Below are 16,844 nucleotides of genomic sequence, written 5' to 3'. Positions count from 1 at the left end.
GGATCTGACATCCTCAATTCTAAGCCTCCCCCAGCTCTGACCTCCCCTGTTCTCAGCCCCCTCCCAGCCCTGGCATTCCACATTCTAGAGTCTCCCAGTCCTATGAGTCAGTGATTCCTTGTCAGAAAAATCCCTGGGGGAAAGCCAGGAGTCCCAGCCCTATAGAAGTGAGGGCTCTTCGGCTTGGGGGTCGTCGACCCCCCCCCCACATTTGCCCCTTCCCCTCTAAATCTGTTTCCTCACCAGTAAGAGGATGGGTGAGCCCCACCTGAGCCCCCAGAGCTTTGTGCATGACTCCCTTAACAATCAAGAACACGAAGGTGCAGCTGGAGGGTTCGAGCCGGGAGGGAACTTAGGGAACAGCCGCCCCTCTTTCTTTCCTTTTAAAAATTCAATTTTCTTGCTTCCCTCACCCGGCCCTTAACAAGAAAGCCCAAACACCTGTAGAGGAACGGAGCCAAAGAAACATCCTCAGCATGGTCTGCCTTCAGCCCAGCCCCCCTGGAGGGGGACGGTCTGGGCCCTTCAGCCTCTTCTGAGGCACATCAATCCCGGAGGAGGGGGTCACCCAGTGTTGCTGCCAGCCCTATTCCACAGCAGCATTCTGTTCCATCCACTGGCCGTCCCCCACTGACGCTCCTCCCCCAGATTTTCAATTCTTTGCCACCACAAAACAGAGCTGCTATGAATAGGTTTGTACAGAGATCCCTTTCCTTTTTCCTGGCTCTCTTCGGGAGACAGACCTAGTATTGGAATTGCTGGATCAAAGGATATGTACAATTTGACAGCCCTTTGGACTTAGTTCCCAATTGCTCCCCAGAATGGTTGGATCCATTCACAGTTCCACCAACAATGCATCAGCGTCCCAGTTTTCCCACATTTCCTCCAACATTTATCATTTGCCTTTTCTATCAAATTAGCCAATCTGATCAATGTTAGCACCTCAGAGTTGTTTTAATTTGTATTTTTCTAATTATTAGCTATTTAAAACATTTTTTTCATGTGACTATCAATAGCTTTGATTTCTTCATCTGAACACTGTCTGGTCCTATCCTTTAGTCATTCATTCATTGGGGAATAGCTGTTATCCTTATAAATCTTGCTCAGCTCCCTATATGTGTAAGAAATCAGAGGAACTTGCTGCAAAGATTTTTTTCTCTTTTCTTATAATTTTAGCTATATTGACTCAAGACAGTGATGAAAAAGTCCGATTCTTTTTGTACAGGAAAATAATGTTTGGACATGTATACATATATTGTATTTAACTTATATTTAACATGTATTGGTCAACCTACCATGGGGGGAAGGGGAGAAGGAGGGGAAAAATTGGAACAAAAGGTTTTGCAATTGTCAATGCTGAAAAATTACCCATGCATATATCTAGTAAATAAAAAGCTATTAAAGAAAGAGAGAGAGAGAGAGAGAGAGAGAGAGAGAGAGAGAGAGAGAGAGAGAGAGAGAGAGAGAGAGAGAGTAATGAAAGAAACCATGATGGAAAATGTTGTCTCCCTACAGAGAGAAAACTGATCAATGCTGAATATAGATTGAAGCCTACCCTTTTTAAAAATTTTTCTTTATTTTTCTTCTTTTTTGTCTTTTTTTTTTTTTTTTTACAAATATGGAGATGTTTGTCAACTTTACATGTATAATTAATATCAAATTACTTGTCTTCTCAAGAGGGGGAAGGGTCAAGAAAGAAGGAGAAAATTTTAAATTCATCATTTTGGGGAAATATTTAATAAAATAAATGAAAATATATTTTAAAAACAATAATGTTAGCTGCATTTATTTTGTTTGTGCAAAACCTTTAATTTGACGATTTTTATAATTTAAAACTATCTATTTTACCTTTTGGGAAACTCTCAAATTCTTGTTTGGTGATGATCTCTTCCCCTACCTAGAGATCTGACATAGTTTCTTCCATACTCCACCATTTTGCTTTTTCCCATATGTCTAAATCATACATCCATTTTGAGTTCATCTTGGTATGAGGTGTGAGATGCTGGTCTATGCCTTGTTCCTGCCAGCCTAATTTTCAATTTTCCCAACAGTTTTTGTGAAATAGTAAGAACTGGAATTTCTCTTTCTATCTCTCCCTTATGGGTTTTGTTAGTAGCATATAAAAAAAGCCAATGATTTTGGTGACTTTATTTTCTTGCTGAAGTTGTTAACAGTTTTGATTAGTCTTTCAGTTTAAATGAACACCATCATATCATCTACCAAAGAGAGTTTTGTCTTCTTGCCTCTTCTAATTCCTTCCATTTCTTTGTTTCCTCTTATTGTTATAGCCAGCAATTCTAGCACAACATTAAATAATAATGATGATGGACATCCTTGGCTCTCCCTCAGTCTCCTTAGCTGAGAACGTTGCCTTTCATTGTACAGAAAAAAAAAAAAAATTGGGGGTTATCTCTTATAACCCTTTTCTCCCCTCCTCCTCTCCTCTGCCTTATAGTGATCTCACTCCCTACCAAGGCTGGCCCCTGTCCTTGTTCAGGGGATCCCCATGCCATCCCACCTCCTGCCCCCCTCTCTGTCGTCCCCACTTTGAGTTATTCTCCACCTTTCCCTCTCTCCCAACTCATTTCCTACTGTCTACCAACAGGCCCTGGGCCCATCCTGAAAAAACCCTCACTTGATCCCACTAACTCTCATCCTCCATCTCACGTCCGGAAAAGCTGCCCAGACAAGGAACGCCCGCTTCCTCTCCCGTTACCCCCTTCTTTGGCTCCCACAATCCACCAGCCCCGCTCCCCCCAGGGTTACCAAGTCCCTCTTGGAGGCTGAATCCATGATCTCTGCTCTGACCTCAGACACGGCCCATCGTTCTCTTGATGTTCTTTCCTTCTAGGTTTTCGGGGCCCCCTCCACTTCCTGGTTCTCCTCCTCCCTCCCTGACAGCTTCTCCTCCGTCTCCTGTATCCTGCTGGGGATCACACCCCCTAACAGTGGACTCCGTCCTGGACCGTCGGCTCTTTTTTACAAGATCTCATCAGCTTTCAAGGACTTCCTGACCCTCTCTATCCAAACCTACCTGTGCTGCCTCAACCTGCCTGCTGGCCCCAATCTTAAATCTCCAGGGGCTTTTCGGAAATATCAAACTGGGTGTCTAATGTGGATCTAAAGCAGAGCAGTCAAACACGGGCCCAGAGGGGAACTTCCATCGAACCTCCCTTCGGACACTAGAGTGACAAATGTAGGTAGGGTTTGGGGAGCAGGACATGGGCTGCGGCCAACTTCGCTACTGGGAAAGCGGGACTCCCATGGAGCTCAGCTGATGAGTGCGGGCCCTCCTTCTTAGCAAAAGCTTATATATTTATAAAGTATATAAATATGTAAATATAAATAAATAATATATAATATATAATTATAATATATTATAATATAATAATATATAAATATATAAGGCTTATATATTTATAAAGTAATTTATAGATTAAATAAAGTATATATTATATAATCGTATATATTACGCATAAATTTGTAAGTAGTAATTACATGCGGCTAAGAGCATTGCTAATGGACCCAAGTTCCTTGTAAATTCTCCCGGTTCTTGTCAGAGACAGCTTCCGCGACCTAGACGGCCTCTTGTAACGCCCCGGCCAATCAGAAAGCACACCTGCCCGGGCAGGGTCACGTTCCTCCATCATGCTCCTCATTTAGGCCTCTTAAGAACACCCCGCCCGCTCACAGGGTCCAAGAGGCTCTTTTGGACCCATTTATCAGCCAGGAGCGACTCAGTACGGACAAACTGGTCTGGCTCCGAGCTCTCCTGTTTGTCCGTTTCTGTCAGGACAGCCAGAGCTGCAGCAGGACTCGGGCGGGATTCCCATCCTGAGGATGACCCTGGGGGGGGGGGCCTAGAGTACTCTGTGGTTGATTTTACTGAGGGACTCTCTTCAGGGCAGGACCTCTGGAGCCCCAACTTTCCCCTCTGACCTCAGGGGAGCCTGGGAAAGTCCTTCTATCTTGTCTGGCTGAGGAGCCTCTCTCCCACTCCCAGCTTGGGGAACTTTTCTCTCCTTTCTCTACTTTAGCTAGGGAGCTTTTTTAAACAAGGGAACCCCCGCCATTGCCAGGAAACTCCTACTGGGGAAGCTAGAGAAGCCCAGGGAGCGAGGAAAGCCCTTGGGGCAGGATTAATTCTGTTTTCTGTAAATAACCAGGATAAAAGAGCTCTAAAGATTTCTCCTGTTTGTTTTTCTTATGGCTGCAACTGATAAAGATCTAAAGGGATGAAGTCTTAGAGACTTTCCCAGACAGCTTCCCCACCTTTGGCCAAAGCCAGAGAGGGAGGAAAACTGCCTTGTGCTTCTGTGTGGTCTGTCTGTCTCTGCATTTCTGTGTCCCTCTCTCTCTGTCTCTCCTCTCTCTGTCTCTGGCTCTGACTCTCTTTTGACACTGTCTCTCTGCCTATTTCTGTCTCTCTCTGTCTCTGACTCTCTTTGTGACACTGTCTCTCTCTGCCTCTTTCTATCTCTGTCTTTCTCCTCTCTCTCTGTCTCTCTCTGTGTGTTCGTGTGTGTGTGTCTCTCTCTCTCTCTCTCTCTCTCTCTCTCTCTCTCTCTCTGTGTCTTTTTCTCTGTCTCTCTCTCTGTCTCTCCTCTCTCTGTCTGCGTCTCTGACTCTCTTTGTAACACTGTCTCTCTGTGTGTTTCTCTCTCTCTCTGTCTCTTTCTATCTCTCTCTCTCTCTCTCTCTCTCTCTGTGTGTGTGTGTCTTTTTCTCTCTGTCTCTCCTCTCTCTGTCTGTGTCTCTGACTCTCTTTGTAACACTGTCTCTCTGTGTGTTTCTCTCTCTCTCTGTCTCTTTCTATCTCTCTGTCTCTCTGTCTCTCTGTCTCTGTCTTTCTCCTCTCTGTCCCTCTCGGTGTGTGCGTGTATGTCTTTTTCTCTCTGTCTCTCTCTCTCTGTCTCTCTCTTTTTGTCTCTGTGTCTCTCTCCTCTCTCTCTGTCTCTGTGTGTGTGTGTCTCTTTTTCTCTCTGTCTCTATCTCTCTGCCTCCGTCTCTCTCTGTTTTAAGTACATAGTTATATCTCTTCCACATCACAACTTTCTCCACCATGTTTTTGATGTCTCAGGTCAGCATAAGAGATTAAATGGGAATTTGGGACAGTTTTGTGACAAGAGAAGGCCAGCAAATGGCACAGAAAAAGTTGAAATTCAAAAATGCATAAAAGTATATAATAAATCTATAAAATATTTAATAACATAATTTATCTTTTAATATTTTAAACATACACAACTTTTTTTTTTTTAATAGTTTCTATTTACCAGATATCTGCATGGGTAATTTTACAGCATTGACAATTGCCAAACCTTTCGCTCCAATTTTTCCCCTCCTCCCCCGCCCCCCCAGATGGCAGATGGACCAATACATGTTAAATATGTTAGATATACACATCTTTTTGGAAGTTAAACTAAGTAAAAAATTAAAGTTTGCAAAAAGAACTCAAAAACCAGCAAACAATACAGAAAGGTTAATCTTTTTACTTAACATTGACTTCCTATAGCCTATGTCCAAATACTTAACCCAAATTTTACCATAAAGTACCGTAGATAGCTCATTAAAGAAAAAGAAAAAATTCCGATTTCTTCTCCCGTAGGAAGAGAGGGCCAAATAATTTTATGTGAACCTTCCAGGTCTCGGGAGCATTTTCCCCCTAACCACCTCTATGTGGAAGGAGAAGCAGGGACCTGACTTTTCCTGTTGAGAAACAGGGACAGGGAATCTAATTTGCAAGCGGGAGATTCCCTGGCCAAACCTCCTTTCTCCCTGTTCCCCACAGCAGGCCCCTTCCTATCCATGCAGAAGGACCCCCGCTTTCTCCTCCGGTTCAGGAAGCTCGTTCCACACAGAACCATCATTTGCGGAAGAAGAGACGACCCCAGCCTCTGGAGACCCCAAGAGAGGTTTTCTTTGCTGTAATGGCTTGCTCTGGCCCGTATCTGGATTCCCTTTTCCCATCCATAATGGCTTGCTCTGGCCCGTATCTGGATTCCCTTTTCCCATCCATAATGGCTTGCTCTGGCCTGTATCTGGATTCCCTTTTCCCATTATAATGGTTTGCTCTGGCCCGTATCTGGATTCCCTTTTCCCATCCGAGCCGGGGTTTCAGCAGTTTTGGAAAGCAGAACTTGGAATTCTTCCATTTAGCAAAGCCGGCCTCTGTCTATATGTGCTCCTTGTGCTTACTTGTCTACCGTCCAGTCTCTCCTGCCTGTGTCCTGAGGGACCGATTCTGGCTCGCCGGAGCAGACAGGGCAAGCTCTCACACGGCTGGGAGAAGCTTTGTCACCCCCAGAACAGCTTCTCCCACAGAGGGAAGAAGAGGGTTGAATCCTCCTGAAAGCAGAGCGCTTCCTCACGCGTGCAGAACAGTCTCTTCTACCAGGAGAAAAATCTCCGAGGCTCCTAGACAAGGAACGTGTCCTCGAGGCCTTTAATCTGGTTTTTGACTCTTTAAAAGGTGGGTAGCTCAGGCCTGATTTTGACTGGCAAAGAGCAGGTGCAAAGATAGCTCCAATTGTTGGAAAATAAGGCTTCTAAGGCAACAGATAAACTGTGTAATTGTGGGGAATACTAGCCGCGTTCCTGTTGGAACTCCCCTGGAAAAATTCTCAAGATCTTAGGACCAAGGAAAGCTCCTTGTCCAGCCTGGTATCATCCAAAAACTCCTCCCACAAGGGCATAGAGAGGCCCCCCCTTGTTCTCTCAAATTCCAGAAAAGATCTGGCTCCTGTCACTTTTTCCCCCTGAGGTAGTTGGGGTTAAGTGACTTGCCCAGGGTCACCCAGAGTCCGGTCACTTTTAAAGGCTCTGGTTCAGAAGACGGATGCTGGACTGCTCACAGCTACCGGTGATGAAGCCCATAAGAAGCAACCCCTTGTTCAGCTTCCCCAAAGAGGCCGCAGGGACAGCAGTGTCTTTCTCAGGTTGAACCCCTTGGTTTCCCTCCACCTCCCCCATCCCTGAGGCACCCCATCCTGTACCCCAATGATGGCCAAAGAGGTAGGATTTTATGGTGACATAGCTTTGGTTTTGGTTCCTACATAACAGCTCCCTGGGAAAAGCAGAGGATGACCGGTTCCCCACTTGTGTAGGAGCAGGTCTAAGGAAGGACTGTCCCCTACTTTAACATTTGTCTTAACTGTGGTCTTTTTTCATAGATCGTTCTGTTTTTGTTTAATGATGGTCATAACATTACTGTTAATATTGTTATTCAGTCATGTCCAACACTTCATGACTCCTGAGGGGGTTTTCTTGGCAGAGATACTAGAGCAGTTTGCTATTTTCTTCTCCAGCTCATTTTACAGATAAGGAAACTGAGGCAAACAGGATGAAGTGACTTGCCCAAGATCAGCTAGGAAGAATCTGAAGTGGGATCTGAACTCATGTAGAGTGTTCCTAACTCCAGGCCATGCTCCGTGCACTATGGTACTCACTAGTGGCCCCCTTTTCCTGTCAGTTTGACCCCTCTTGTAAAGTTGGGGCAAGGAATAAGCCATTATTAAGTCAAGTATAAGTTAGAAAGAGCAAAGCTTAGAGAAGCAGGGATTCTTGAGCCCCATGACTTTTGGGCGGGTTAGCCCAGCCACCAGAGCGCTGCTGACCGGAGGGGACCTGCTCCAGGAGAGTACGGAGGCATCAGACTATTTTACCAGCAGGAAGAATATTCCATCAATCTGCTCCTCTCCTGCTCCACTCCTAGTCTGCCAACTATAAGATCAGCAGGGCACATTCTAACATGACGGGTTTCACACAGCTGGTAGACGTTACCCGGGAGAGCGCTTATGGATCCCAGATTCTAACGGTCAGACTCAGTTCCTCTATCTCTCTTTGGCCAGAAGGACATTTGCCTCTCTAAATTAAGAAAACAAAGACCAGTGGTAAGATTATCATAATTATATATAAAATATATCGGAGACTCATATTATATACATAATCACCATATAAGATTATCATAATTATATATTATATATAGGAGACTATATTATATATAATGTATAGGAGAGTCATATAGATAATCATAATATAAGATTATCACAATTACATATATTATATACAATATGTAGGAGACTATATTATATTATATTATATATAGGAGAATCATTATATAGATTATCATAATTTTACATATTATATATGAGACTATGTTATATTATATATAATGTATAGGAGACTATATTATTTTATACAATATATAGGGGATTCATTATATAGATTATCATAATTATATATGAGGCTATATTATATTATATATAATGTATAGGATACTATATTATATTATATTTTATATAATATATAGGGATTCAGTATATAGATTATCATAATTATATATATATGAGACTATATTATATTATATACAATGTATAGGAGACTATATTATATTATATTTTATATAATATATAGGAGATTCATTGTATAGATTATCATAATTATATATATATTATATATAGGAGACTATATTGTATATAACATATAGGAGACTCATTATGTAGATAATCATAATATAGGCTTATAATAATTATATATATTATATATAGGAGACTATATTATATTATATATAACGTATAGAAGACTCAGCAGAGAGTAACTACTTTTTCGGTTCCTGATGTAAATAGAGCAGAACCCTTCACTTGAGGTGACACCGGAGGCCCCTCTCAGAATTCTACCTTCATAAGTCTTACTTAGGATAACAGCAGCCTCTGGAACATACCCAAGGCTTCCTGAGGTGCTGTGGGGACTGGTGACCCTGGGCCACTTTTTTATTTGTCCAGGAGGAGCCTTTGTCTCTCTCCCTCCTGGCTGGCACAGAATGTGTGAAATACCCCACTTAGTACCACCAGTATCAGTATTTGATCATTCAAGGGGCCTAATAGGAAAAGGATTACTAGAAATTTGGGGATATGATGGAGTGTGATCTCTCACAGAGAGATTCTAGTTATCAGTTGCTAAAGTCTGTAGCTAATCTCTCTTCCAGAATTTGAGGATGGTCTAGGTCATGAAATCAATTATCAGCATCTCTGCTGAAGTTGGGAAAATAACTCAGGACACAGCCCAGGCCATAGCTGAAATGACCGTTGCCTTCCTCCGAGTGGAGAACTGATATTGCAGCACTCTCTGGTTAGATGAGATTTTCTCACTGCTGCCCAGGGCAGAGCTCGAGCTATTATCAACCAAACTTCTTGTTCCTACATGAACCAGAGGGAAGTAGTGGCTCAGTGGATAGAGCAGTGGGTCTGGAATCAGGAAGATCTCAGTTAGACACTTACTAGTTGTGTTTAACACACTTTAAGAAGGAAATGGCAAACACTCTACTATCTTTGCCAAGAAAACTCCACGGGCAGTAGGTTCTACAGGGTCACAAAGAGTTAAACACGAGAGAACAACAACAAAAACATTAACTAGCCAAGGGACAGTATCACAAATATTTATGAATTTCAGCAAATCATGTCAAAAACTCATTGAAATGCCAATGAACACCATGCATGTGGCAATTGCTTCTGGTGGATTCCTTCTTAGTTTTCCTAGATCTTTCCCTGGTTTCAAGGAGATGGCATACTTGTTCCTATAATTCAATAGACCCTTATTATCTTAGCTCTAATAATTATCCTTCAATGTATTCAATCCTGCACTAATTATTATACTAAAGCAAGTTCAAATAAGGCTCCTAATCAAGCGTGTGAAGTAACAATGAAAATATGCTGAATTGTATGGATTCTATATTGACCTTTTGCTTCTGTAACATGCTTTCTGCCAATATAGATTAAGTCTGTAAATAAAGTGATTAGCAAGAGAAATGTCTCCCAAGAATCAAAGGAAAAAATTGTGAAGTCATAATCAATCATTTACTTTTAATCAATTTTTAACTCAATAATCTGTTTCCTGTTCTGTTAATCTGGGCAATTTTTATTTTCTGCAAATATTCATCCATTTTGTTTAGCTTGTCAATTTTATCTGCATGTAACTGGGCAAAATAGTTCCTAATTATTGCTTTTGTTTTATCTTCATTGGTTGTGAATTTGCTTTTTAATTTTGATACTGATAATTTGGTTTTCTTGTCTTAAATCAAATTAGTCAACAGGTTTATCTATTTTGTTCTTTTATTTCATCAAAAAACAAGCTCAGTTTCATTTTTTAGCAGAAATTTTAAAACTTTTTTCATATTTAATTTTATTAGTCTCTCCTTTGCATTTTAGGATTCCTATTTTGCTATTTAATTAGGGAGTTAAATTTGTTTGTTTGTTTTTTTAGTTGCATACCTAATTCATTTACCTCTTCTTTCTTTCTCTTATTGATTAAAGCATTTAGAAATATAAATTCCCCCCTAAGTACTGCTTTGACTGCATTGCACAAGTTTGGTATATTGTGTCATTCTTGTCAGTATCCTTAATGAAAGTATTGATTGGTTCTATGATTTGTTCTTTGACTCACTCATTCTTTAGGATTGCTATTTAGTTTCCAATTAATTTTAATATATGTTTCCAAGGCCCTTTACTATACATAATTTTAATCGGATTCTAGTCAGAAAAATATGCATTTAATACTTCTGCTTTTCTGTGTTGTTTGTGAACTTTGTAATACATAGTCAGTTTTTGTGAAGGTACCCTATATAAATATTTATATCCTTTTCCATTTCTATTAAAAAATTTTCCAAAGGTCTGTTATAGCAAACTTTTCTAAAATTATATTCATCTTCTTTACTTCTTTCTTATTTCTTTTTTTTTTTTTTTTCCCTGAGGCTGGGGTTAAGTGACTTGCTCAGGGTCACACAGCTAGGAAGTGTTAAGTGTCTGAGATCAGATTTGAACTCAGGTCCTCCTGACTTCAGGGCTGGTGCTCTATCCACTGCGCCCCCTAGCTGCCCCCACTTATTTCTTATTTCATGGTTAGATGTATCTAGGTCTGAGAGGATAACTTGAGAGTTCCCTACTAGTTTAGTTTTACTGTGTATTTCTTCCTGTAATTCATTTAATTTTTCCTTCAAGAATGGAGATGCTATACTATCTGGTGAATTTATGTTTGGTATTAATGTTAATGTAAGTCTTTTAGCAAAATATTGTTTCTCTGTTTATCTATTTTAATTAGATATATTATTGCTTTTACTTTTTCTGAGATCTCTACCTTTTTATGTCAGTTGAAGCATAATAGATTCTGCTCAAGTCCCTCATTTTAAATTTACATGCATCTTCTGTTTCAAATGTTTCTTGTAAAAAGCATTGTTGAAACTAATGCAGACAAGATTAGAAGGGAAGCAATAAACTGGGAAAACATTTTTACAATCAAGGGTTCTGACAAAGGCCTCATCTCCAAAATATATAAAAATTGACTCTAATTTATAAGAAATCAAGTCATTCTCCAATTGCTAAATGGTCAAAGGATATGAACAGACAATTCTCAGATGAAGAAATTGAAACTATTTCTAGCCATATGAAAAGATGCTCTAAGTCATTATTAATCAGAGAAATGCAAATCAAGACAACTCTGAGATACCACTACACACCTGTCAGATTGGCTAGAATGACATGGAAAGATAAGGCAGAATATTGGAGGGGATGTGGGACACTGATACATTGTTGGTGGAATTGTGAATACATCCAGCCATTCTGGAGAACGATTTGGAAGTATGCTCAAGAGGTTATCAAACTGTGCATACCCTTTGATCCAGCTGTGCTACTACTGGGCTTATATCCCAAAGAGATCTTAAAGAGGGGAAAGGGACTGGTATGTGCAAGAATGTTTGTGGCAACCCTCTTTGTAGTGGCTAGAAACTGGAAACTGAGTGGATGTCCATCCATTGGAGAATGGTTGAATAAATTGTGGTATATGAATGTTATGGAATATTATTATTCTGTAAGAAATGAACAACAGGAGGAATACAGAGAGACCTGGAGAGACTTACATGAACTGATGCTGAGTGAAATGAGCAGGACCAGGAGATCGTTGTATACTTCAACAACAACACTATATGATGATCAATTCTGATGGAAGTGGCCATTTTCAACAATGAGATGAACCAAATCAGCTCCAATAGAGAAGCAATGTACTGAACCGGCTACACCCAGTGAAAGAACTCTGGGAGATGGCTATGAACCACTACCTAGAATTCCCAATCCCTCTAATTTTGTCCACCGGCATTTTTTATTTCCTTCACAGGCTAGTTGTACACTGTTTCAAAGTCTGATTCTTTTTGTTTCCTGGGGGAAGGAGGGGAAAAGTTGGAACAAAAGATTTTGCAATTTTCAATGCTGAAAAATTGCCCATGCACATATCTTGTAAATAAAAAACTATAATTAAAAAAACCATATTGTTGGATTCTGGTTTCTAATCCATTCTGCCATCCTTTTCCTTTTTATATATGTTAGTTCCCTTCAAATCCACAAATATTACTGTAATTGTGTATTTCCCTCCTTTCTATTTTTTATATTTATTCTTCCCTATATATTTATGAAGCAATTTCCTCCATTCTTCCTCTCCTTTCCCCCCCCCAAACATTGCATCTCTCTTTCTCACCCTCCCAGTTTTCTTTTGAGATCATCTCACCATAATAGAGCTCGAGGCCTTTATTTTATTTTATTTTATTTTTTTTTACTTTTTCTCTTTTCTACTCAGTTTTGCTGGATAGGTTATTCTTGATTGTAATCCTAGTTTGTCATCCAGAATATAATATTCTAAGCCCTCTGCTGCTTTATAGTGGTGGCTGATAAATTTTGTATGATCCTGATGGGGACTCCATAGCATTTTAATTATTTATTTTCTTGCTGCTTATAATATTTTCTCCCTGACCTAGAAGCTATAGACTTGGGGCTATAATATTCCAAATATTCATTTGGGAATATTTTTCCAGAAGGTGAATGATGGATTCCTTCAGTTTCCACTTTGCCCTCTTGTCCTAAGATATATGAACAGTTTTCCTTTATATTTTACTGAAATATGACATGTACACTGTTCTGTTGTTGTTTTGTTGATGACTTTCAGATAGTTCAATAATTCTTTCTTTTCTTTTCTTTTTTGGCTGAGGCAGTTGAGGTTCAACGACTTGCCCAGGGTCACACAGCTAGAAAGTGTTAAGTGTCTAAGGTTAAATTTGAACTCAGGTCCTCCTGATTTCAGGGCTGCTCTATCCACTGTACCAACCAGCTGCCCCTTCAATAATTGTTTCTAAATAGTTTTAATAGTTTTTATTTACCAGTTATATACCAGATATATTACAGCACTGACAATTGCCAATTTTGTTCTAATTTTTCCCCTCATCCCCCCCCATGGCAGGTTAACCAATACATGTTAAATATGTTAGAATACAAATTAAATACAATATATGTATACATGAATGACTCATATACTTATGAATTTGGCTGTTACTTATATATTTGAGATTTGAGTATCTGAGAAACTATAAAATTTTGCCCTACATTTCTATTTTCCTTCTAATCTTGGCTACGTTTAGTTTTATTTGTACAAAACCTTTTAAATTTATCCAATTTACATCTCACAATTCTACCTCTTATTCATAAATTTTTCTAGTCATAAGTCTGGTAGGTAATGTGTTCTGTGTTAAGTCTAGTTTTCTTATCTTCCTTTATACCTAGATCAATTATCCATTTTAACTTTATCTTTGTAAATGATATACGACGACATTGATCTATTTCCAAATTTCGCCCAACCACTTTTCAGTTTTCCCAATAATTTTTTTGAATCAGTGCATTCTTATCCCCAAAGCCTAAATCTTTGCATTTATCAAACACAGGCTTACTATCATCATTTGCTGCTGTGTATTGCATGTCTTTTCTGCTGATCCACGTTTGTATTTCAAACAAACACAAGGTACCCCGTTAGAGAAGCCAGCCCAAGTGTTCCTGTGCACTATTTGTGCCAGCCTGTGGCAGAGCTCAGAGCGCTCTCATTAGCCACTAACTCGACTCTAACAACGATGCCATTCTGGTCCTCTGGATAATTGCTGCCTTACACTATAGTTAAATATCTGTTGCTGCTAAATCTCCTTTACTTTTTTTTTTTTTTTTCCATTAGTTCCTTTAGTATTCTTGATCTTTTGGATTTCCAATGACTCTTAAATTATGTCTATTTTGCAGGTTCTTTTCTTTTCTTTTTTTTTCCCCCTGAGGCTGGGGTTAAGTGACTTGCCCAGGGTCACACAGCTAGGAAGTGTTAAGTGTCTGAGATCAGATTTGAACTCGGGTCCTCCTGAATTCAAGGCTGGTGCTCCTGCTCACTGCGCCCCCTAGCTGCCCCTGCAGGTTATTTTCTATGAGATATTTCACTTTTTAAAAGCCTTTTCACTTTGTTTTATTGATTTTTGATATTTCGTGGAATCCTTAGCTTCCACGGGCTTACGGTGGGGTACAATGTTAGAAGGGAGCTCCCTTCCCCTCCCCCTTCTCCAGCTGTTTTTGGGCTCAGGGTCACATGGCTATGCCCTGGACTGGAAAAATGACTACCTGTCACTGACGTGCCACCTAGCGGCCCACAGATATAGGTACAAGTATCAAGAGAGATACTGTAGACATATGGGACACAAGGCAGGCTCATCTTCCTGAGTTCAAATCCAGACCAGACACCTCCTAGCTGTGCGACCCTGGGTAAGCCACTTTACCCTGTTTGCCTCAGTTTCCCTATCTGTAAAATGTGCTGGAAAAGGAAATGGCCAGCCATTCTAGTACCTCTGCCAAGAGAAACCCCACATGGGGTCCCACAGAGTCAGATGTGGCTGGAATAAGTGGACAACAGCTCTCCAAAGTCACCAATGACCTTTCAGCAGCCAAATCCGTGGTCTTTTCTCAATCCTCACTCTCTTTGACCTTCCGGCTCTACTTCTGTTAAGGTATACACTTAAGTTATTAAGGGACAGCTAGATGTAAGATTCCATGCTGTGTGCCGAGGATAGAAAAAGCCCAGAGATGCTGCCCTCGGGAGCTTCCTGTCCACTGAGGGGATAACCCCCAGCTAAGAGTGACACAGGAGAGGTGGTGACAGGGGCCTTTCTGACACTGGACAATCACAGATTTCCCATGTCACTGTGTTGTCAAGTGCCTTATTTTCATTATTTATTTTAATTTTCTAAAAAAATTATTTTTGATGACTCACATTTTTCCTTTATTTTATTTAAAAAAGGGCAGTTACTTTATATCCAAGAAATTTCTCACCTATGAAACTCTTTTCTGTAAATAGGAAGTTTGATTTATTTTTTGTTCATTTTTGAGAGACAGAGAGTGAGAGTAGTTTGAACCCCCCAGATTGAGGAAATTCAGAGTCCATCCAGTCCAACTGTCCTGACAAAGAAGCCCCCCTCCCTTCATCGCGTGCGAGCTGAAAGATGGCAGGATCTGGATTCCGCTCCTGCGTCAGGTGCATGGCAGGGGTGTGATGGCGGAGGAATGGACCATCATACTGTGTTTAAAACCAGGCCCCATGGCAAGAACCTATTTACAGACACTTGCAGGAAGCTTCTGGGGGCCCCCAGAGCACCGGGGATCAGGCAGGCCCAGCCACGGACATGGCAGCTATCGGGGCTGGCGAGGGGCGGTGAACCCCAGTGTCTGAAGTGCCGTCCCAAGCCCCTCTGCCAAGTCAGGCCAGGCTGTTGGGTTGAAATGATGGCCGCGGCCTCTAGAACAAGCTCATTGGAGGGGGAGGCTCTTCTTCCTCCCATCTCCGTCCACACTTTACCCGGTGGAATCCAAAGTTCCCATAGTAACCATGGACCAGTCATTTTAACTCTTCCAGTCTTTGCTACCGCCCCCTGCAGTGATAACTATAACAATTCTTATTAGCGGCATTTCTCTGGGCCATAAAATCTGCAGTGTATTTTACAATTATCTCATTGGATCCCCTGAGAGCATGGTGCTCCATTTTCCAGATGAGGGAACTGAGGCAGACAGCAGGAGACCAAGTCTCAACTCAAGCCTTCCTGACTCTAGGCCAGAGCTGCCTCTGAGCACATTCACGGCACTGACCCACGGGGCTGTCCTGAGCAAAGCACTTGGCAAACATTAAAGGCCCATAAAACCAGGGACTGTTGGCGTTATTACTTTGTTATCATGGCCACGGGTTCTTGAGTTTATGTCCAGGCCCTCAGTTTCCACATCTGTGAAACAGACTGGAGTCTTTTCTAAGACAAATCCCGCTGGGATTGTGGGGTCTCTGCCTTCAGCCTCAAATTCACCTGTAGTGACCCTGATGACGGACTGATCCACAGTGTTCTGGGCCGGCTCCGGCGTGAAATCGTGCGAGGAAACGTTAACGCCTTGCACTGGGTCAGGAAACCGGCTCCGGCTGCACTGAGACCCAGGGGGGCAGCTTGGGCTTCAGGGACAGTGAGCCACCCGCTCGCCGAGGGTCCCCACCAGTTAACTCCAGCTTAGCCTCCGTTTGTGCAGCCTCCGTGAATGAAGAGCGGCTCCCGCTCAGAGCACCTCTGGGCGGTTCTGTCCTTGCAGGAGGGGGCACACTGAGAGGGGCCAGGAGGAGAGGACGGAGACGGGCGGGGGCGAGACCAGGCCCAGTCAGGCTCGTCCTTCCCGGCGGCTCAGTGAGCCCAAGCAATCCCAGAGTCCGGGAGAAACTGCCCGGCTTCCAGAACAACTTGGGAGAGGAATACAAGTCCCGCGCTCCCTCTCTTGTTTTACTCTCTCCCGTGGTTTTGTTCGGATTTTTCTCTCCCAACATGATTCATACAGCAAGGTGCATTTTTAAAATTTAATTTAAAAAAGGCCAGGCTGCGGGAGGACTGGATAGAGGCTCCTGAAGAGCCGGTGAGCGGGGAGGGCCCAGCAGTCGGCCCGGGTGGTGCCGGGAGGAGACAGGAGGATGGAGCTCTGGCCACG

The sequence above is a fragment of the Sminthopsis crassicaudata genome, chromosome 1, assembly GCF_048593235.1.
Source record: "Sminthopsis crassicaudata isolate SCR6 chromosome 1, ASM4859323v1, whole genome shotgun sequence".
In the NCBI taxonomy this organism is placed as follows: domain Eukaryota; kingdom Metazoa; phylum Chordata; class Mammalia; order Dasyuromorphia; family Dasyuridae; genus Sminthopsis; species Sminthopsis crassicaudata.
This window is presented reverse-complemented; position numbering follows the sequence as displayed.